Here is a 22100-nt window from a genome sequence, read left to right as displayed (position 1 = left end):
CTCGCATACAGGGTCATCATTACCATCTTTCTAAATTCCATGTATATGTGTTAGTATACTGTATTGGTGTTTTTCTCTCTGGCTTACTTCACTCTGTATGATAGGCTCCAGTTTCATCCACCTCATTAGAACTGATTCAAATGTATTCTTTTTAACGGCTGAGTAATACTCCATTGTGTATATGTAGCACAGCTTTCTTATCCATTCATCTGCTGATGGACATCTAGGTTGTTTCCATGTCCTGGCTATTATAAACAGTGCTGCGATGAGCATTGGGGTATGTGTGTCTCTTTCAATTCTGATTTCCTCGGTGTGTATGCCCAGCAGTGGGATTGCTGGGTCATAAGGCAGTTCTATTTCCAGTTTTTTAAGGAATCTCCACACTGTTCTCCATAGTGGCTGTACTAGTTTGCATTCCCACCAACAGTATAAGAGGGTTCCCTTTTCTCCACACCCTCTCCAGCATTTATTGCTTGCAGACTTTTGGATCGCAGCCATTCTGACTGCTGTGAAGTGGTACCTCATTGTGGTCTTGATTTGCATTTCTCTAAAAATGAGTGATGTTGAACATCTTTTCATGTGTTTGTTAGCCATCCGTATGTCTCCAGTGTTCTTGCCTGGAGAATCCCAGGGACGGGGGAGCCTGGTGGGCTGCCGTCTATGGGGTTGCACAGAGTCGGACACGACTGAAGCGACTTAGCAGCAGCAGCAGTACAAATATATCTGATAAAGGTATCAATCAAAACAATAGTCTACAAGAAGCAGGACCTTCCAATTGGTAAAGTGAAAGTGAAGTCGCTCAGTTGTGTCCGACTCTGCAACCCCATGGACTGTAGCCCACCAGGCTTCTCTGTCCATAGGATTTTCCAGGCAAGAATACTGGAGTGGGTTGCCATTTCCTTCTCCAGGAGATCTTCCCGACCCAGGGATTGAACCCCGGTCTCCTGCATTGTAGGCAGACGCTTTACTGTCTGAGCCACCAGAGAAATTCCACATTAAAAGAGTTCTATTTTACACAAGGACTGATTGACTTTCCTTCTCTCTTCTTCCTCCCACAGCTTTTTGGCCATTTCATTGCTTACTAATATCTCCATGGAAGGGAGACTGGGGCTGGGGGCACTGGGTGTGGGAAAGAGAGGAAGGAAACTAGAAGCAGCAATTTCCATTACTTGTAGCAATGCTGGTAAAGACGTTTAGTGGGGGAAATGCTGAAAATCAGGTATTTGGATTATCTGAGCCTGTCAACTGTCCATGTTCCACCCTCTTCCCAATAGCACAGACTCCTGAGACTTGGTCATAATTGCATTTGCAGAGATGGCGCCTGAAATAAGATTGCTTTCAATGATTATGTGGTTCCAACATAACCTTTTTCTTCCCCTTTCAAATGGCACATCCTAACAAGGCATTCTGAAGAAGGAGATATTTCCTATTGTATTCTCACCTGTCACACATCTATACATCTTTTCAGGATGATAGTTAATCCAGACAGACCAGGACAATTTCCTTGAGTTTGAAAGGGAATTTTATCTTTTGTCTTGGTCTGATAATAGAAGAGTTTATGTGGGAGGTTCAGTAGTAAAAAAGGCATAATGTCAACAATAAAAAGAAACAATAAACATTTGAATAAATATTTGTTGGATTTAACAGAATTAAATATTATTTATAATGCCAATGTTATAACTCAGTCTTTAAAATCTCTGTCATGACTGTTCATACAGTGAGTTTTAACCAAAAAACTGAAGCCAATGAAAAAGTGGACAATTTTCTCTTAGAATTACAGAATGCTGTGTTGGAAAAATCTTGTAATAAAATTTAAAAACTAGGATTCTGATTTAGACCACTCCATCTTAACTTAGTGATTTTGAGGCAAATTCAACAAACCCTGACTCTGTTTAGTGACAAAATGAATGTACAAGAACAAACTTTACATTTAATGCTTTACAAATATTTTTGTATCATGATTTCTATGCTGACACTAATATTAACAAGCTAGAGAAGGGTTTCATTGGTACTGAATCTCGACTTAATCATATATTGGCTGTTTGATGTTAGGGACGCTAAGTGGCCTCTCCAAGAGCCTATGTGTTCATTTGTAAAATGAGGCTACACATAACTCATTTATCACTGAATTGTTGGGAAGGTCAAAGGGCAAAAACATGAAAAGCACATAGCACAATGCCTGGGACATAGCGGTCCATAATAAAAAGGAGTTATCTCTAAGTTCCAGTTATCCCTCGAACAAGACCCACTCTGTTTTTCTCCTCTTCTCAGAAAAAGTACACGTTGTAAAATAAGCATTCTTCAAAGACAACTTGAAGACGTCTGGTAATTTCAAAGCCTGAAAATTCCATGAGTTCACAGAAGCTTTCACTAATTCCACTGATCTAAAGACAGAAAGGAGAGATGAAACTGTGTGCCCAAACTCATTTCTGATGATTTCTTCCATCCTACCCTTGTTGCCTTTCTGGGGGTGAGTGTGCCTGTGAAAACCATTGACGTTGTCAGGAACAGAATCAGCTTTCAAGATTGGAATGTCACAGTAGAGTCTTCTTTTCCTCAGACCAGAGGAGGCTTGGTTGGGTAAGAATTTTCAGGTCTGAAAAGAGACAGAGCTGGGATACAGGAATTGAAAGAGAAAAACAGAAGAAACACCTTGGGAGGGTGATATGTCAAGAGAGTCTAAAACAGAGCAAGGAAGAAGATCTGAAGCAAGATGAGATAAGAGAAAAAGACCCTGTATACAAGCTATAATGTGTGTTGCAACCAAAGACTGATCATGTCCTACAAAGTCCCAAATTACATAATTATGATGGGTAGTGGACACTTTCTCATAAAAAAATTAGAGATTTGTTTTCCCTTTTATGGCTAAAGAGAAAAGCATGAAAATTACCCCATTAGGAACTACAGAGTACCATTACGTGAGCTGGTATATTTAAGGTGAGTTAGGTTGAAAGGATTATGCAATTGGTTTGATTTTACACAGAGTAAAACCTTATTTCTAATAGTGTTGAGAGAGAAACTGGGGACAGGTGTTAGAATGTTCAGGTGCTCTTTTTTGCTGCAAATATGTCATTAAATAATACACAGTTAGACACAGAACCAAAAAAGGGTTTCTATTCCACACTAGAATGTAGGCTCCATGAAAGAATGTTTTGTTCACTGTCATATTTCCAACTCCTAGAACATGCTCAGCCCTTTACAAGTATCTGTTGAGTTAATTAACCAGCTGAGAGGCCTAAGGAAGGAATTAGCCCATCTGTGTAATGAAAGGAAAGGATTAGATCATTCTAGTTTTAAAATTTTTTATGATTCTATCAGAAACCACAGTGAAGCATTGTCATTCCATGTTTTATCTCCATCACTTCTTCATTCAATGCTGATGTGATCTACTTTAGTATGGCTAGATGTAGAAAGTGCTAGGCGGCATATAAGATACTTTAAGTAGTCCAAAGATACAGTGTTCATTTTTAAAGAGCTACCTGCTTTTTAAAATATGTAATCAGTTCAGTTCAGTTCATTTGCTCAGTCATGTCCAACTCTGCGACCCCATGAATCACAGCACGCCAGGCCTCCCTGTCCATCACCAAAACCCGGAGTTCACCCAAACTCATGTCCATCGAGTCTGTGATGCCATCCAGCCAGCTCATTCTCTGTCGTCCCCTTCTCCTGCCCCCAATCCCTCCCAGCATCAGAGTCTTTTCCAGTGAGTCAACTCTTCACATGAGGTGGCCAAAGTACTGGAGTTTCAGGTTTAGCATCAGTCCTTCCAATGAACACCCAGGACTGATCTCCTTTAGGATGGACTGGTTGGATCTCCTTGCAGTCCAATGTAATAGAAAAATATAATTAGTTTTTCAACTCCATTTTTGATTATGTTTTAGAGCATACTTTTTAAACAGAAGAATAAAGGTCTGGAAATGTCACCCATTGGCAGTATGGATATAAAATGTTATAAATATCTTAGAACACAACTTGTTAAGTAAGAACCTAAGAAAAAGTCTGTATCTACACAGACTGTTTATTTGTGTGTGTGTGTGTGCACGCTAAGTAGCTCAGTCGTGTCTGACTCTTTGCCACCCCATGGACTCTAGTCTACCAGGCTCCTCTGTCCCTGGGATTCTCCAAGAAAGAATACTGGAATGGGTTGCCAATTCCTCCTCCAGGGGATCTTCCAGATTCAGAGATCGAACATCTCAATCTCTTGGTCTCCTGCATTAGCAGGCAGGTTCTTTACCACCAGGCGCCACCTGGGAAGCCCTTATTTGTATATGAATATTTGTTAATACATACAATATGAATGATTCTCAAAACCATTTTGCTTAGTGAAAGCAGTCAAACACAAAACAGTACATATCACATTATTCTATTTGTATGTAGAATTAAAACAAGTAAATTTAGTCTATATTGATAAACAAAAATATAATGGTGCCTGGGGTTGGATTGAGAAGTTGCTTGGATTGGAGCAGAAGAGAGTATTTTAGTGTATTGGAAATTTTCTGTTTCTTGATTTGGATGATGAATTTATGCATACATCAAAATTCATTGAACTGTACATTTTAAATGACTATACTCATTTTGTTGTATGTAAATTATACTTCAGTAAATCTAATAGCATATTTATATGTATATACATATAGGGCAAAGTTATTGTAAGTTTCTGCCTATACTTCTTTTTATCATATATCTTCTCGATTTTTTTTTCTGTATCAGATTTATGCTAGTCTGTGTCTCTTCTTTCCTACTCAGTAGGTTTTAGCTCCTCCTCCAGTAATGTTGAATGATCAACTTAATAAGCAATAGCTGTTGTCATATCTTTTTGTACAACCTTCAGTTGTACAAAAAGAAAACCTCAGACTGTTTCCAATTAGATTGCATACCCATGGAAGGTTTGTGGCATACCAGTTGAGACCCAAAAATCTACCATCTTCTAGATCATAGTAATGACATAATGCTTAAGCTAATTGTTCCTTATGCAGATGCTAAACAATCCTGATTTGTTTCTAGTCTTCTCAACAGAAACTAAGGATGTTACATGCACTGAAGGAGGAAGGCAGAAAGAAGCTAGAAGCAAGAATTAACACGTCTTTGCATGATCTGAAAGCTTCTTTGGACCAAAGATAATACAGGCTGTAGGTATGGTTGCCAAAAACATCAAATTTTTGGTTTCAACTCATGATCCAAAAGCTGAAAGTATGTCAACTTTCATGATACCCAGAGATAATTCAGTTCAATCATCTTTGTCAACTGATGAGCAAAATGAATGTCAACAACACTAAACAGCCAGAAAACAAAAGTACAGTGTCAGCAAGGAACAAGAGAATCTTAACATCAATAGATATAACTTACAGCATTACAGTTGATGAAGTTAGTAACCTTTAGCAAGGAGACACAGAATCAATAGCTGCCTAAGAGTTTGCAGCTGTGAATGGGAATTGACCAGGAATTCAGGTGTAAGAGGTGCTGGCAGAATATTTAAACAACATGAGAAATAATAAGATTCATAAATAAGTGACCAAAAATATGGTATTAGAATAACAATTTCTTTCATTTCCTAGAAAAATGGGGCCAATATTCATCCAAAATATAGCAGATTTAGAGGAATGCATGGATGGATTCATGGAAAGGACTTTTGGGTATTTAAACTATGGCTATGAAAGTGCAGAATGGGAAAATATATTTTTAAAATTCAATGCATGCACTTCTATTTATCAGCATATTGTGTATTTCTCTGCTTAGATTTTATGGTGTTATTGTTGAGATGCTTATCATACAGCCTACTCAATTGGACCATGCTTTATCGATGTACAGAGTTCATCAATGGACTAGATAAGTGATGAGGCCTCAGGGAAGAAGCACATTAAAGCTCAGCTCCAACACAATGAGTCGTCAGCCCCTTTGGGAAAGCAGAGCTGTTAAACAAAACCAGGAGGCCACATTGCTCAGTGAATTCAGTGGGATCTAATGGGGATTTCAGAGTAAATTTAGTTTTAAGATGTGTAGGAAGCTTAATAATTCAAAGTACTTTTCTATCCCAAAGCAAGTCTTTCCACCAAATCTTTTCATTTAACACTAATGGGTTTGCTTAATGGATTAGGAAGGGAAAGGATACCACTCTGAGTGAACTTTCTTTAAATTTTGCATTTAAAACTCTATTAACAGCCTCCTACAAATCTATTATTTCGGCTGTCACAACTTAAGTGTATAACCTTGAATTTTTGACAACTCTTTGCTATTTATTCCCTTACCTATCCTTACAAGTATATCAGCTTCATGCTGTAGAGTAAATAATATCTCAGAGATTTTAAAAACCAGTGATCATTTCATTTTAGACACAAGGTCCAAAGACAATTAGACCTGCCTCTTTGAATAATTGAATAACATTCCATTGAAGGCTTTCTCACTTTTCACTGTCTTATTCAGAAATCAATACAACATTGCATTCGAATTAAATAAAATTAAGAATGACTTTTATGAAAGAAGACAACATTTTTAACACTGAACATTTTGATTCGGGAAAATTTGATTAATCTGTTATGTACACTCACTCCTTCTGTGAGACCAATTCTATTGTTGACCACCTACTTTTGTCCCAGTAATAATACCAGTCACAACTACAACTTTTCTATCTGAGTCACTATTCTAAATCCTTTACGTGTAAATCACTATGTTCTCTCAATAATCTGAAGCATTAGTTATCATCATCTCCAAAGAAACACAGTGAATCATTAACTTGCCCAAGATCACAGGGCTTAGGAATGCACAAAGCAGGCACTCGCACTTTGCACAAAATGATATCCTTAAAGGCACAAGGAACACAACAGGAGTGCATCCATGAAACTCCATCTGTAGAAGTCCTTCACCTAAAAATACTAGCCTCACGCATCCAGAGAACACTCGAATCTAAAAAGATACATGCACTTCAGTGCGCATTGTAGCACTATTCCCAATAGTCAAAACATGGAAATAGCCTTAATGTCCACCGACAGATGAATGGATAAAGAAGATGCAGTGAGTGTGTGTGTCTGTGTGTATACATACAGAGACACACAATGGAATACTGTGCTATGCTCAGCCACTACAGTCATGTCTGACCCTTTGTGGCCCCATGGACTATAGCCCACCAGGCTGCTCTGTCCATGGGATTTTCCAGGCAAGAATACTGGAGTGGGTTGCCATGCTCTCCTCCAGGGGATCTTTCTGACCCAGGGATTGAACTAACGTCTCCCACATCTCCTGCATTGCAAGCAGATCTTTACCACTGAGCCTCCAGGGAGGCCCTAATGGAACACTACTCAGCCATAAAGAATGAAATAATTTGCAGCAACATGAATGGACCTAGAGATGATCATACTAAGTGAAGTAAGTCAGAAAGAGAAAGAAATACCAGATGATATCGCTGGTATGAGGAATCTAAATATGGCACAGATGAACTTTTCTCTGAAAAGGGACCAGACTCACAGACACAGAGAGCAGACGTTTGGTCACCAAGGGGAAGGGCAGGTGGGAGGAATGGACTGGGAGTTTGGGATTAGTAGACGCAAACTATTTTATATATAGGATGAATGAACACCAAGGATCCACTATATAACACAGGGAGCTTTATTCACTATCCTGAGATAAACTATAATGAAAAATAATGTGTGTATATTTATATATCTATATCTGAATCATTTTGCTGTGCAGTGGAAACTTATACAACATTGTAAATCAACCATACTTCAATAAAAAAAATACCAATTGTGTTGAGACAGAAAAATCTAAACAAATTATGGCCAGATAGTGACAACATCTTTCTATGTCCAGCTAAAAGACAACTGAAATGATTTCTCAAATAGGTAGTGTGCATGAATTTGCATTAGAGAAGGAACAGATCCCAAAAGCAAGACAGGGTACCTTTGAAACATAAGATGGAAATTTCAGAATCACTTTCTGGTTATTACTGCAAAGTGTGATCACCGTCAGAAGGCAACATAAAGAAAAGTCACCAACAGTTTAACTGTGGCTTACTAAATGGCAACCAGGCCAAAAATGATGATTTTTCTGGTCTACCATTATGCAGTGGGGCAGAGTGAATATTTGCTAAGCAGGTAATGAGACTGACACTTTACATATGGAATAGCATATAAAGTTAAGAATTATGTCCTTTTTACAAATTTGGAATCTAAGGCTCAAAATCCTTTCAAGGTCACACAGTTACTAGACAGTGTCGGGATTCATCTCCTGGTCTATCTGATTACAAAAGCTCTCACTCTTTCCACCATCCTAGGCTTTGACTCTCATCACGGAAGCCCTAAATATTAAAAAAAAAAAAAAAAGAACGTGTATCATTGTCCAAGATGAGTTTCAATTGTCAGCTTATCTCTTCAGATAGACATTTTGGCTTTGGAAAAGAAAATTACTGGTTAGTCCTTCACCCTATTTCAACTTCTTGTATCTCAGCATTCACATGAGAGAATTACCTTAAAATCTTAATGTTTGCAAACAAACCACATCTGGTGATATCAGATGAGCTATATTTTCCAGAAAAACACACACACACACACAAAGTATGGGAAGGGTGGGAAAGTAACTCGACCTTGTTCTTGAGACTGGAGATGCTGATAGGCATGTGTGAAAACCCCAGGGGAAAATATTCACTATTTTTCACCAGTTCAGCTCAGTTTCTGTTGCCTCATCATTTTATTATCACCAAATATTGCATATTTACACAGGTGCTTCTCTGATTTAATTGTTTGGAAGCAGTCACTGGAAGCAAAGCTATGTGACTCAGCTTTGGTGATGCAGTCCAGCTGGGGTCTGACAGGTAAATAATTACCACTAACCAAAGCCTGAATGAATTCAGGTTCTTCAAAGTCAGATGCGGGAGGGGCAAGGGTTATAAATGAACTGTGAGAAACATCAGGAGAAGTAAGAGCTGGACAGTTTAGTCTTGGAGGAGAGCACCAAACAGAAGAGTGAACAGTGAGGTCTCCGTTGCCACATGTATTGTAGCCCAAAGACCTCTGGCTGAGTCTTTTATCCCTTCTTCAGCCATCATTAGCTTGGGATCTTAGGAGCCTCCCTGAAAAACTGAGTCCAATGATGAGCTAGATTCCTTTCAGCTCTTAAAGGGTATAATCTCTTGATCTCATTACATAGAATTCGGATTTCTTGACATAAAGAGGAAAAAATTCTTTCTCTGGGCTATCAGTAAATATAGCTTAAGACAAAAATCGAGAATGAATCCATGTTTGTTTAAGAGCAAACCATCATCTCTAAGCATTTACTAACTGAACAGATTTTAGGTGGGAGGCTATCCATCATCTAGGGTCCAGTGATTTCAGCAGAGATTTCCCCAGTTTTCATGAAAGATACCTTCCTCGAGGCTCAGCCCTTACATGATGTATTCACGAGCTTTGAGGATATTTGTTTAAAAGTCAGCCTGTATTGGCAGTAGAAATCCCTTCAGTCTTCTTTGTAGCTTCCTGATAATGAAGAAAACAGGTCTGACTGCAACTTCCAAGCAGTTGACAGAGGAATCTAATTCCATCAGTGTTGAGAACCATGCCCGAAGATGCCATCTGTCTTTTGGGATAGGCTTTCATCCCAAAACACAGGAGACCCTGCAATGCAGGAGACCCTGGTTCGATTCCTGGAACAGAAAGTTCCCCTGGAGAAGGGACTGGCTACACACTCCAGTATTCTTGGACTTCCCTGGTGGCTCAGATGGTAAAGAATCAGCCTGCAATGCTGGAGACCTGGGTTTGGTCCCTGGGTTGGAAGATCCCCTGGAGGAGGGCATGGCAACCCACTCCAGTTTTCTTGCCTGGAGATTCCCCATGGACAGAGGAGCCTGGCAGGCTACAGACTGTGGTGTCACAAAAAGTCAGACATGACTAAGCGACTTAGTGCACGCACGCACGCACGCACACACAGACAGACAGACAGACAGACAGACAGACACACACACACAGGATGGTGGTATCAGACTCAAGGTTATACTTAGACTGGTTTTCATCAATTTGACTTTGGCGGGTTATTTCTTTTTCTGCCTCTTATGAAATCATTTGGCTTTGAAGGAGAAAAAAATAATTTTTCAGCTGTAACTCAAAGTACTTTCTTATAGTCACCCATAGAATGTGAGCTGGAGGATTTACTTTATGGTTTGGCTCTTGGCTAGAAATGAGTGAGAGTCCAACATCAGGGGAAATTTTTAAATAGCCACTTGAGTTTCTCCTCTTAATTCTCTTCTCTAATCTGAAATGATGATGCATACCCCTAAGTCCTGGGCAGAATTCCCATCACAGCCTTGAATGGGGGGGGGGGGGTCTAGGAAACACACATACTCTCTTATATCAGAATGAGCACCTTGAAAATCACAACCCCAAAGAAAATTACCACCATCTTAAGGAAATGGTTCTGACCAACTAAGCTCTTCCAAGATGGAGGACTATGTGCTGATTCAGGGAAACTTATGGCCACACATTGAAAACATTTGCAGGTCTGGAAAATAACTAGTTTAATAATTCAAGATGTTTTTAAGTTACAAAGAAAAAAAAATTATAAAAACCAATCAGCCTCCCTTTCGAAAAGTAATGGTGTAGCATAAACTACTCCTGAAATGAAAAATAAAAACAGAGCTTGCCATCAAATGCAAATTCAGCTTTATGAAACTCCTAAACAATTGACCAAAAAACCTCAGCACTCCACACCCCAAGTGGATGAATGGAAATATCTATTTCATGACTTCAAAATATTTAGACAAAAGGAAAATATTTAGTCAATACTCCAGATGTATTTTCATCCGAATGTCATAATCCCAGTGCTTCCAGAGGGATTTTCCAAGTGTTCCATATTCCTGAATGATTTTAGGATTTTTTCTTTTTTTGGTTTGGCTACACAATACTGACTAGGATTTATACCCTGTTTTCTTAACCTCAGCACTGGATAATCCTCTGCTGGGAGTGGCAAGAGGGAGCTATCTCTGCACTGTAGGATGATCTAAATCATCCTGAGTCACTACTCATTAGATCTCAGTGACATGCTCCCAGTTGTGACAACCAAGATGTGACCAGACATTGCTAAATATCTCCTGGGTAACAAAGTGCAACCAGTTAAGAACATACTTCTCTTACTTTTCCTGGTGGCTCAGATAGTAAAGAATCTGCCTGCAATACAGGAAACCTGGGTTCAATACTTGGGTCAGGAAGATCTGCTGGAGAAGGAAATGACAAACCACTCCAGTATTCTTGCCTGGAGAATCCCATGGATAGATGAGCCTGGCGGCCTACAGTCCATAGGGTTGCAGACTCAGACACAACTCAGTGACTAACACGCATTTTTCTCTTACATTTACTAATTCAGTCCCAAAGACATCCTCTTCGTAGGAGCTATTACCACCCTCTGATTTCTTCATCATTTATAAATAATGAGAATATAGCTAAGAGTGCTTTAAGAGATCTGTTTAATTTCATAGTCCAGTAAGTGGCAAAGGAAAGACTTCAACCAAATCTACAAAGCTTTGACTCTTCATCCTAATACTGAACACTCAGAATCTGAATTGAACAGCATCGTAGATCTTTTCTCCATAGTCTAAGATTTCTAAAAATACAGAAATAAATAAATGAATACTTTTTTAAAAAGAGTCACAAGATGACTGTATTGAGATTTCCTCCCAATTCAAAGATGTTCATTGGAAGGCAGGGAAGGAGCATAGACTTGACCACACTTGCACGTGGGTAACTGAGTCATAAGTAATGCTTCTATATACTCCTTAACATTTGCTGGTTATTTCAGTTACTTGAACAAATAGATAAGTCAAAAGAGCCTGCCAGATTCACAACAAAGTTGACTGCTCTAACACTGGTTGGCAACGGATCTGCCATGACTATGGAAAGAGAATGGGATTGGGAGCTGAGCCTACCTAGGGTTTCCAGCTCACTAGCTCTAGGAATTTAAGGAAATTCATGCTCTTTATCTTCTGATTCCTTATCTGAAAAAAGAATACAATTATAACTTTCTTACAAGGTGGTTATAAGGAGAAGTTAATATATGCAAATACCATGGGATAAAACTTGGTATTGAATACATACTTGATGTATGGTAGCCACTGTCATGATTCATTTAATAGTTTTGAGTAACACAGACATAGATAACAGACTTATGGTTGCCAAGGTGTGGGTGAGGGAGAGAGGAATTGGGAGTTTAGGATTAGCAGGTGCTAACTATTATACGTAGACTAGATGAACAATAAGGCCCTACTGTAAAGCATAGGATACTGTATTCAATATCCTGTGATAAACTATAATGGAAAAGAATATGAAAAATATATATTACTATATACACACATATATAACTGAATCATGTTGTACAGCAGAAATGAACACTTTGTAAATCAACTATACTTCTATAAAGTAAATTTTTATATTGGCTGTGAGACAGGAAATTCTCAAAATTTTATTAGCGAATATGGGGAAGTCAGACTTCATAAAATTTATTGGGTTTTTACTATATGTAATACTAAGGACTGTGCTGAGTGCCTCATATGAATTATTTAATTTGATGCATGAAGTCCATTGTCTACTAAACATTTACATTAGGCACTTCTTGTTTGGTTTGTTTACTTATCTGTTATCTATCTCCTTCACTTACAGGACAACAAGGAGCATATCTATTGTACTTACTAATAGAGTCCCAGTGCTTCATATCACAGTCAATGTTTGTTGAATTAATAAGTTGATACTTCTTTCAACTTATTGAAGAAAGAAGAAAGAAAGGTCCCACTGGGAAGGATCTTTGACTCTTCTGTCAAGTACTCTTGATTGATGGCAGCATTTCTGGGATTCATTCATTTCTCATCCTCCCACTAACCTCTAGGCTGCTCCTGTCCCTCATTACCTTGAGTCTGGACTATTGTAGCCACATCATAATTCTCATGTGGTTTTAGCCACTTCTCACTGCCACCCAAGCTCCCCACTGCTGCAGTGGGAATCTTCCTCACACCCCCATCAATCAGTCATTTTCAGTAACCAGGTCTAGGTTAACATCTTCAACTAACAAAAGCCTTCCCAGATCGAGCTCAGCTTGCTCTAACTCACTTCACCTTCTAACATTGACTAACGTCATCCTCTATTCCAGGCAGACCATGGTCTGCTTGAGCATTCTGGTATGTGAACCCCAAGATCATCCTGCCATTTATGTAGCATCCAGTTTATTGAGTGTCTCCTTTGATCAGGCACTACATGCTATGTGTCCTACAATACCAAACCGGATTCCTGTCCTTTAGAACTTAAAAGGTAGATAAGGAGAAAAGCACCGTAACAACTGCAATACCGTATCAATCAATTTGGGTTGTATAGCATACCAGATATCGTCTATTACAAATACTTGGGAGGTCAGAGAAAGGTTCTCAAGGGAGAGAGGACATAACTTGACATCCAATAACTGAAAGATGAAGACAACTTTTCTAGGAAAAATAGTGTAGAGAGAATAATATCACAGGTCAACCCTCCAGAAGGAGAAATGTGGCTCATTGAGTGAACTGAAAATAGGTGAGAATACCTGCAGAGTAGAGCAGAAAGTACAGGAGGTGGAGGAGAGTGGAAGGGTGGAAGGGTTGGAGATGTGAGTGTAATCACAGATACGGGCTTGCCCACCATTTGGACCCCACTCTCAAGACAATGGGCAATCATAAAGGAATTTTAGGTAGCTTATTTAAAATGTTACTATTTGAGACTCAAAAAGAAGATGGCATTTCCAGGGGCAAATGAGTTACCATTTCTTCCTTAAGAAATACAGCCTTGCAGAGCAATTCCAATTCCTGGCAGACAAAAGGAATGTCACTTATAGTGTAGCAAAATGATTTTTGTCCTCGGAGTCTGGAAGAGCTCTGAAAAGCCTGTATTTAGGTCTTTCCTCAGCTCCATCAACAACTTTGGTGCATCTCTGTGCTCAGCTTCCTCCTCTGTCAAATGATAGTAATTAACTGACTTTATGATCTCCCAGGGCTCTCTCAGTGCCTGCCTCCTCTGAATCCTGGCGTCTTGCAGGTGGTCATTTTATTTATAATATCAATTTATTTTAATTGGAGGCTAATTACTTTACAATATTGTATTGGTTTTGCCATACATCAACATGAATCTGCCACGGGTGTACACGTGTTCCTCATCCTGAACATCCCTCCCACCTCCCTCACCATACCATCCCTCTGGGTCATCCCAGTGCACCAGCCCCAAGCATCCTGTATCATGCATCAAACCTGGACTGGCGATTCGTTTCATATATGATATTATACATGTTTCATTGCCATTCTCCCAAATCACAGGTGGTCATTTTAAAGCTGAAATTTTTCTGAGAACTATCTGAGGGGCTTGTTAAAATTGTAGAAACACATCATCCTCTGAAATGTAGGTACTGGAGGTGTAAGATGGGGACATTTTTAAAAAACGTGCTCCAAGTGAATCTCATGCACTAAGTTAGATCCTTAGACCAAACTTTTGAGAAACCCCGTAATGGAAGAGAGAGTCCCTTCATTTAAATAGAAGAGGCCTGTGGATGACCACTCTCTCAGGAACTGTCCCCTCTAAAGCTAATCAAAAGGAATCCCAAGTATCCAATTATGCCTTGAGAATGTAGAAGTCAGATTAGAATAGATAACCTTAAGGAACTGAAATAGAATAAATATCCCCCTTCTCATTTCATGCTATGGCAGATACTTGACACTCTAGTTGCTCTGCTTGCCCCAACCTGATAGGCAGCATCACCAGGTTTCAACATTAAGGGGCTTAAATCTGGAAAAGGTAGTCTGCGGCATTTGTGGATAAGGAGTAAGCCACCCCAGCAATGACAACTTTTGGCTATCATTTCTCATTTCCCATTATTTGAATATCCACATTTCAATCATGTATTCAATACATTCGCCCTTTGGTTTAGTGTTGCTTCCTCGGCACTTTTTTTTTTGCTTGTTTTAACCAAAACAACTATCTCGTCTATATATTACCCTAATCTATGATTGAAAATATGCCACTCTTAGAGGCAATGCTCAAGGGAATTAAGTTCCCATCTCCTCCATTCCTGTCAGAGACACCATGAAACAGGAAAGATCAAAATAAAATGCAGCAAAGAATTCAACTATGGCGGTCTTGGCAGGAAATACTCCATCAACTTCTAAGATAGTCAGTCTGGCTCTTAAAATCAGGGTAACTCCCTCCATACAAAATGACAAACTAATGTTGAAATTGAGTAAGTCTGACACTAGGAACTCTCGAACAAGGAAAGAAATGGAGCATGAGGAGTATTTGCTCTCAAAGGTGAAGCACGGATGCAGAATTAACCAAGGAAATGAGTGTTCTGGTACTAAGAACTATTCCTTGTTACTGTTATCAAAACATTCTTGGCGTGGGAAGATGACACAGGCTGGATACGCAAAGCTTAAAAGCAACACTTGCTTTGATTTTTGGTCACTAGACGTCTTTCAGGTCACTATGCATCTTTCTGCTGTAAGGTTAGCTTCCAGAGGGAACTTGCTCATCAATGTGCAGTAATAGCCACATTGCCAGTGGAGCTCCCACGGAATAGAAAGCTCCCATCTCAGATGACAAGGTGGCCTAAAGGGGCAAGTGGACTTGTCACACAGACAGACCTGAATTAGCGTCCTTGCTCCACCACTTTCTAGCTGTCTCTGGAAGTTGCAAAACTTCTCAGAACCTGTGCTTCCTCATTTGTAATGGAAATAATGCTGAGTACTTTGGAGACATGCCATAAAAATGAGAGGTAACATATGTAATATGCCTAGGACACAGCTTGGTAAAAGAAGGCACTTCACAGACAGTAACCGTGATAATTGAAAGGCATTCCAGTGAATTGGTTTTCTTGAGCTGAATCATAAGCACCAACCTTCCCTCAGAACAGGGGTCTGTTAAAAAGTGAGTTTCTGAACCTGCAGAGCTGTGTAATGTTCTATAGAAACCCACAACCTTAATACTCAGCAAAACCAGGCTGCTACATTCAACCATCTCCAGAGTGGTAGCAAGCCTTGTTTTGTACAGGAGTTTTCAACATCCTTACTGTCCAGGATTCCACAAAATTGTGTCTTGAGAAGACGGTACTTTTTGAATGATAAACTTTTTTCCCTGCTTTCCTCTAAGGCATAAGTCATTTTCTCACATAGGTTTTGAATTGATAGCCTTCATTCATCAATATGTATCTATGGAATATAGTGTGTCACCTGTCACATGCTGGGGATACTGCACTGACCAAGACTTGGTCTGTGCTCACAGTTTGATGTGTAGGCAGAGAAACAAAATGACTGAGGGATGAATGAGAGATAACCCAGGAAGGAGACACAGGAAGAATGCTTTGGGCCAAGGGAGCAACCACTGCAAGGCTTCCAGGTGAGAGAACAAGGGGATTCCAATAAAGGAAAGAAGCCTGGTGTGGGTGAAGGGTGATCTCTCAATGTACTGTCTTCCAATGTCTCATGGGGCCAAGTGTTTGATTTCTATTAGACTTACTGCAAATTTCTTTCACGTCACTCATGCTTTCACAGACCCCTTTAGATTTACAGAATGCCAACTTAGAATAATAAAGGGCTCTGGGCCAAACAAGTACAAGCTTAATTCTCAATTCCACAGCAGAGTCTCTGTACAACTTTGGACCAGACGCATACAATCCTCAAGCCTCAATGCTGACATTTACGAATGAAACGATAATAATACCTACCTTATTAAATAGCTGTGACCATCAGATAGAGCAATGATTTGGTTAAAGTACCTAAAATGCACTCTGATACATAGTAGGCACTTAATCACAACCATTAGCCATCACTGAAAGCTGAAATCTATAAATTTCCAACTGGCAAACATTGATAAAGAGCTTATGATTAAAAACTAGATATATCCAATTTAGAGTTTTAAGTTTTGGAGACCAAAAGCCCTCGTTAATAATAATCATACAATTATAATCATACAACACTTGCTACTATTGATTACTTACTCTGGGACAGGAACCATGGGAAGCATTTATCATAAGTTCTTATAACAATCCTATGAGATCACTTGTATTTCATGAAACACTGCTCCCATTTTCTACCAAAGAAAAGAAAAAAAGTTCATGAACTCAAGCATATTTTGACATTATGGATTAAACAAAGTTAAACAGGTATGTTTCCTTCAGAACTTCTCAGGAAGTTTAATCTGAAATAGGCATTATCAGATACAAAATACAGGAAAAGAGTTTCTAAAGGGTTTTCCAAATGTACTTGACCACTAAATCTCATTTTAGTTGGATGAACATTAAAATATCTTTTAAACAAACTTTGTAAAAGGCTAAAGTAAGAATTATCAGTTACATTTTATACCTGAGAACATTGGGCTCAGAGAAAGTAAAGAAACATGCCTGATGTCACAAAATTAGTCAGTAGGGTGGGCTGTGATTTGAAACCATATCTTTCTAACTCTGAAAACCATACTCTTGGCCGCAGAACAATGCTTTTCAACATTGTCCCAATTCTTAGAAATTGTTAAGGCTGCAAAAAACATAGGCTGCTTTGCAAAGCTCTGATGATTCTGCATAGGATGGCCTCTTGAACAAAACCAAAGAAAACATTAGGGTATCAAATCAGGAGTCAGAGTCTGAGAGGCTGGCCATCACCCCCACACTAGGAAAAGGTAAGAAAGACCCTAGGTCCAGTTCTCTCCTGCTGTGCAGAGCTCCTAAGCCCTGGGCACAGAGCTCAGCTGGACACCTACCTTACTGCTTCCGATTGTACCCCAGGCTGTTTCCTTCAAGCCTCAGAGCTCAGGCCCCACCTACACGGCCCAGTGGTTCCCCACGCCCCTCCACCATTCTAGTGGTACTTGGTGACAGCTCACACCTGGCAATTCCCTCAGCAAAGGCAACTGCAGCCCACCACTGAGCATATTGCTAAAGTAAATAACTCGCTGAGCCCAAACCTAATAATCCCTCCACAAAACTCAGAGACTAGGAAAAAGAATTACCCCATCTAGTTCCCTCGGCATGATGGGAACAGGCGAGACTTTCATTTATTCCAGCAGTCCATATGTTTGAAGGTCAAACAACACCTGGGTATTTCTTTGAAATAAACTAATTGAGCCTGGATGATTTACAGTCAGCCTTGCTGAAAGGCTCACTGGATCACCAATGGTAAAGCAAGATCTGTTTTAGAAAACGCTGGACCCTCAAGCCCCAGCTTTGTGAAATGGCAATGAATATTTGATGCTGTTCAAAGATTAAGAGCTGGACCAAACTGAGTAAAGAGCAAAAAGAAAGGATGGCCTTCAAACAGCTCTGAAAAGGAGCCTTGGCTCCAGGTGTTCAGGAGGTAAAGAAATCAGAGCCAGCCAAAGGAATATCAGACAGAGGGCCTAAGAAGGACTAGTTAACCACTAAGTCTGCACGGAAGGCACCTGGGAAACCCATGAACAATGCAGGCCTCCCAGCTGGCCTTTGCCTTTTGTTCCCCTTTTGGCTGGTTTATATGGAAACTTGTTTGTGAGAACAACACAGAATTAACACATACAGAGACCAGAGTGATTCAGAGTGGGAGAGAAACATCGACTTCACCTGCTGGGTTTGCATCACATGCCGCCACTTACACCAAACAGTTGGCCTGGTTTGTGCACAGGCAGCTTCTACCTGAGAGTCAAAGGTGGGACTTGAGATGAGAACTCCCTTCTCTGTTAAAGCTTAACCTCCTGAGAGCATGCGCAAGTGGGATCTTGTACTCCTCGATAGCGTTGATGGTCACTGCAGTGAACTGTTTCCCTACTGGAATGTTTATACCTTTCTCTCCACTGGACTGTCAACTCTATAAGGAACACACACATATTGGTCACTAGCACATCTCCAGAACCCTAAATGTACATTTAGGTGCTCTATAATTATTTGCCAAGAAAATATATGAATGATATTAGAAACCAATAACAAAGTTATTCAGAATTTCCTGGAGCAAATATTTTGGGAGATGAAGTTTTTTGGGAAAAAAAATGACACATTGCACAGGCGTTGATTTTCATCTTAGAGTTCAAAAATGTATATCCTTGTCAAGAACTGTACTATTTAGTTTTAGCTATATTTCATCATTTTGATTCAGGGAGACTCTGGAAACTGAAATGATACTAACAGGGAAGTCATAATAATAATGATCAAGGACTTGTGTGCCTGGCCTGGTGCTAGGTTTTGTTCATGAATTACCTCATTTAATTGTCTCAACAAACCCCTGAGGTAGGTATCCTCATTTTAGAGAATGAGGGAAGAGAAGCTAACCATGAGAATTCCAGGCTTTCTGTGCTCTCAAACAGTATCCAGATACTGAAAGGAAATGTTCATTCATATGTGTATTCATTCCTTCAGTGAATATCTGAGCACATTCTATTCTAGTACCAAACACTGCAGAAAATAGCAAGCAAAAACAGATCCTGTCCTAATTCTTCTGGAGTTTACAGTCTAGAGGGCAGACAGATGTTAGTCAATAAACCACACAAATAAGAAAAAAAAACACAATTGTGTTAAGCACTACAAAGGAGTAGCATATAGTATTAAGGGGAATCAGTCATTGTCAGTTTTCTTAAGCTAACCTGAAGGAAGAGTAGATAGACATTAACCCGGGAAAGAGGAGAGAGAAAAGCTTTCAAGACAGACAGAAGAACTGCTCAAAGGCCCTGTGGTAGAAAGAAGCATAATGTGAAGGTGGAAAAGCCCGTCGAGGTTAAAATTATGAGAACAAGAAGCCACATAGAGAAAAGCGGTGGTTTTCAAATCTGAGAAGACACATCGGAATGATCTGGAGAACTTGCTAAATCTGCTGGATTCTATTCCCAGACTTTCTAAGTCATGACTTTGGGGGTAGGGTCCAAAACTCTGCATTTCAAAACACACACTGGGGTGATGCTGATGCATTCTGAGACTACAATCTGAGAACGACTACCCGAGACTATCCAGTACCTGGTGGGCCAGGAGATGAATTTTTTTGATTCTGTCATAGGAGAATGAAACATTATGCCAGGATTTCAGCACAAAGGTGATATGACCAAATTTATCTTTTGAAAAATAAAAAATAAACCAGAGCTGCTAGTGAGCTAGTCACAGGATGGAAAAATAACCATGTAGGGAGGCCAGTGCGGAAGCGGGCAGACAGTCAGCAGGCGTACTGCAGTCATTTAGAAGAGAGACCCTGGTGACTTGGACTAGGGTGATGGCAGTGGAGATGGAGAGAAACAGATGGATTTGAGAGAGATTTAGGAGGGTGAAATTTATAGGACTTGATGATAAATAGGATGGTTATGGGAGAGAACAGACCCTTGGCTTCTGCTTGAGCAACCAGACAGACATTGGTGTCATTCATTGAGAGACCCTGGACAAGGACCGCACCTGGGAGAGAAGACAATGAGTTCAGCCCTGGGCTTGCTGATTGTGAGGTATCTTTGAGACAGCTGACTTACAAGCCCGGATTTAAGTGGTGAGATCAAGACTGGAGATAAAAACTGTGAGTCATCTGAGGGTATGTGTGATATGAAACCATGTGAGTGGATGAAATCACCAAGGAGAGAAACTAGGATAAGAGAAGCAGAGGGCCTTAGGACCTCCAACATTTAATGGCTAGGTAGAGGGGGAGCCAAAAAAGAAGTGAGATAAAAAGTATTAAGACCTGAATCAAAGAGAACTGTGCCCTGAAGTCAAGGGAAGGGAGGCAACCGGAAGCAATAATGCAAATGCTTCTCAGAAGGCAGTGCAGATGAGGAGTGTCTATTGCATTTAAGAAGGTGGGCCTCACTATAATGAGAACTAACATGGTGAAGGGAGAGAGAAGAGGTGAGGGCCAGGCTTACAGCAGAAGTTGGCAAGACAGAGTGCTTCATCTCCAACCTTCATTTGGTATTATTTTCAATCTCCTCTCACCCCAGTGATAGTCCAAACCGATTACTTCTGCTCCCCACTTTCTGCCAAATGAATCAAGAGTGTACCCTTTCTTTTTTTGAATCTCTCATTTATTCTTCCTATCCCTTCAATTTGCCTTATACTCTCATTACATTTTAAGTATCATATTCATTTTTTACTTGTTGTACCAACCCATCAAATAGTTGCAAAAAATTTACCTACTCTTTAACAAGAAAGATCTCATCTCTTATTTTTCATTAAAGGTGATCTCAAGAATGCCAAGCCCCACTTCTTTCATTTTTCTGACTCGGCAGTGAAAGGTAGAAGCAATGGAAATTTAAAGATAACAGAAGTCTTTTACTTAAAGGAGGAGTCTATCTGAATGTCTATGGTAGTAAATTTTTTTTCCTGACACAAATCATTCTTTGTTCAAAGGCAAACTTCAAGTTTGGAATTCAGAGCCAGCTAGATTCGAACACAAAATTCAGCTCTACAACTTCCCAGCTGTGTAACCTTGAACAGGAGATTTGGTCTGTCTGAGACTCATCTATTGTTCATGGATAAAATTAGGAGAAGTATAGGTACCCTAAAATATGGTTGTAAAGGATGAACTATTGGGCACAGTATCTACTTCATGTGAAGCAATTAGCACATTATAAACTGACTGCAGTGGAAAAACAACAAGAAGGGTGAAGAGCAACCCTACAAAGTGTAATTGTTTTCCAAACTTATCCTTAAATCCTGAGGATACATTTGGGCTTTCCTACACTAGTCCATTAAAAAACACACACACACACACACTTTAAAATCCATTACATTTTAAAATTCATTCACTTTGGATTGTCCTTTTTTCAATCAGTATTCTACTCCTCCGGAAAAAAAGCATGTTGAAGTTGCTTTTCACCCTTCTTGATGTTTGCTCAGTCCACTGCAGTCACTATTATAATGTGTTAATTGCTTAACATGAGTTAGGCACTGTACCGAACTCAGAGCACAGACTTCCCTGGCAGTGCAGGGGACAAGAACCTGCCTGCCAGTGCAGGGGACACAGGTTTGACCCCTGGTCTGGGAAGACTCCATATGCCACAGGGCAACTGAAGTCCCTGCACCACAAATATTGAGCCCACTCTCTGGAGCTTGAGAGCTGCAATCACTGAGCCCATGTGCTGCAAACACTGAAGCTCATGTGCCTCAAGCCTGTGCTCCACACCCAGTGAAGCCACCGC

General features: G+C 39.9%; 1 long non-coding RNA gene across 1 annotated transcript in view; it reads right to left on the bottom strand.

The window, feature by feature from the left end:
* Positions 1 to 17763, bottom strand: part of LOC121817298 (uncharacterized) — a 186859-nt gene extending 169096 nt beyond the window's left edge. Inside the window, exons 1-2 of the long non-coding RNA XR_006057157.2 lie at positions 17727 to 17763; positions 16972 to 17063 (exon numbers count right to left, since the gene is read on the bottom strand). This is a non-coding gene — a long non-coding RNA (uncharacterized LOC121817298). The remainder of the gene's footprint in view (positions 1 to 16971; positions 17064 to 17726) is intronic.
* Positions 17764 to 22100: the final 4337 nt, after the last annotated feature.

This window comes from Ovis aries, chromosome 19 (assembly GCF_016772045.2).
Source record: "Ovis aries strain OAR_USU_Benz2616 breed Rambouillet chromosome 19, ARS-UI_Ramb_v3.0, whole genome shotgun sequence".
NCBI classification, from domain to species: Eukaryota; Metazoa; Chordata; class Mammalia; order Artiodactyla; family Bovidae; genus Ovis; species Ovis aries.
Note: the sequence above shows the minus strand (reverse complement) of the source record. Positions and strands in the feature narration are given on the sequence as shown.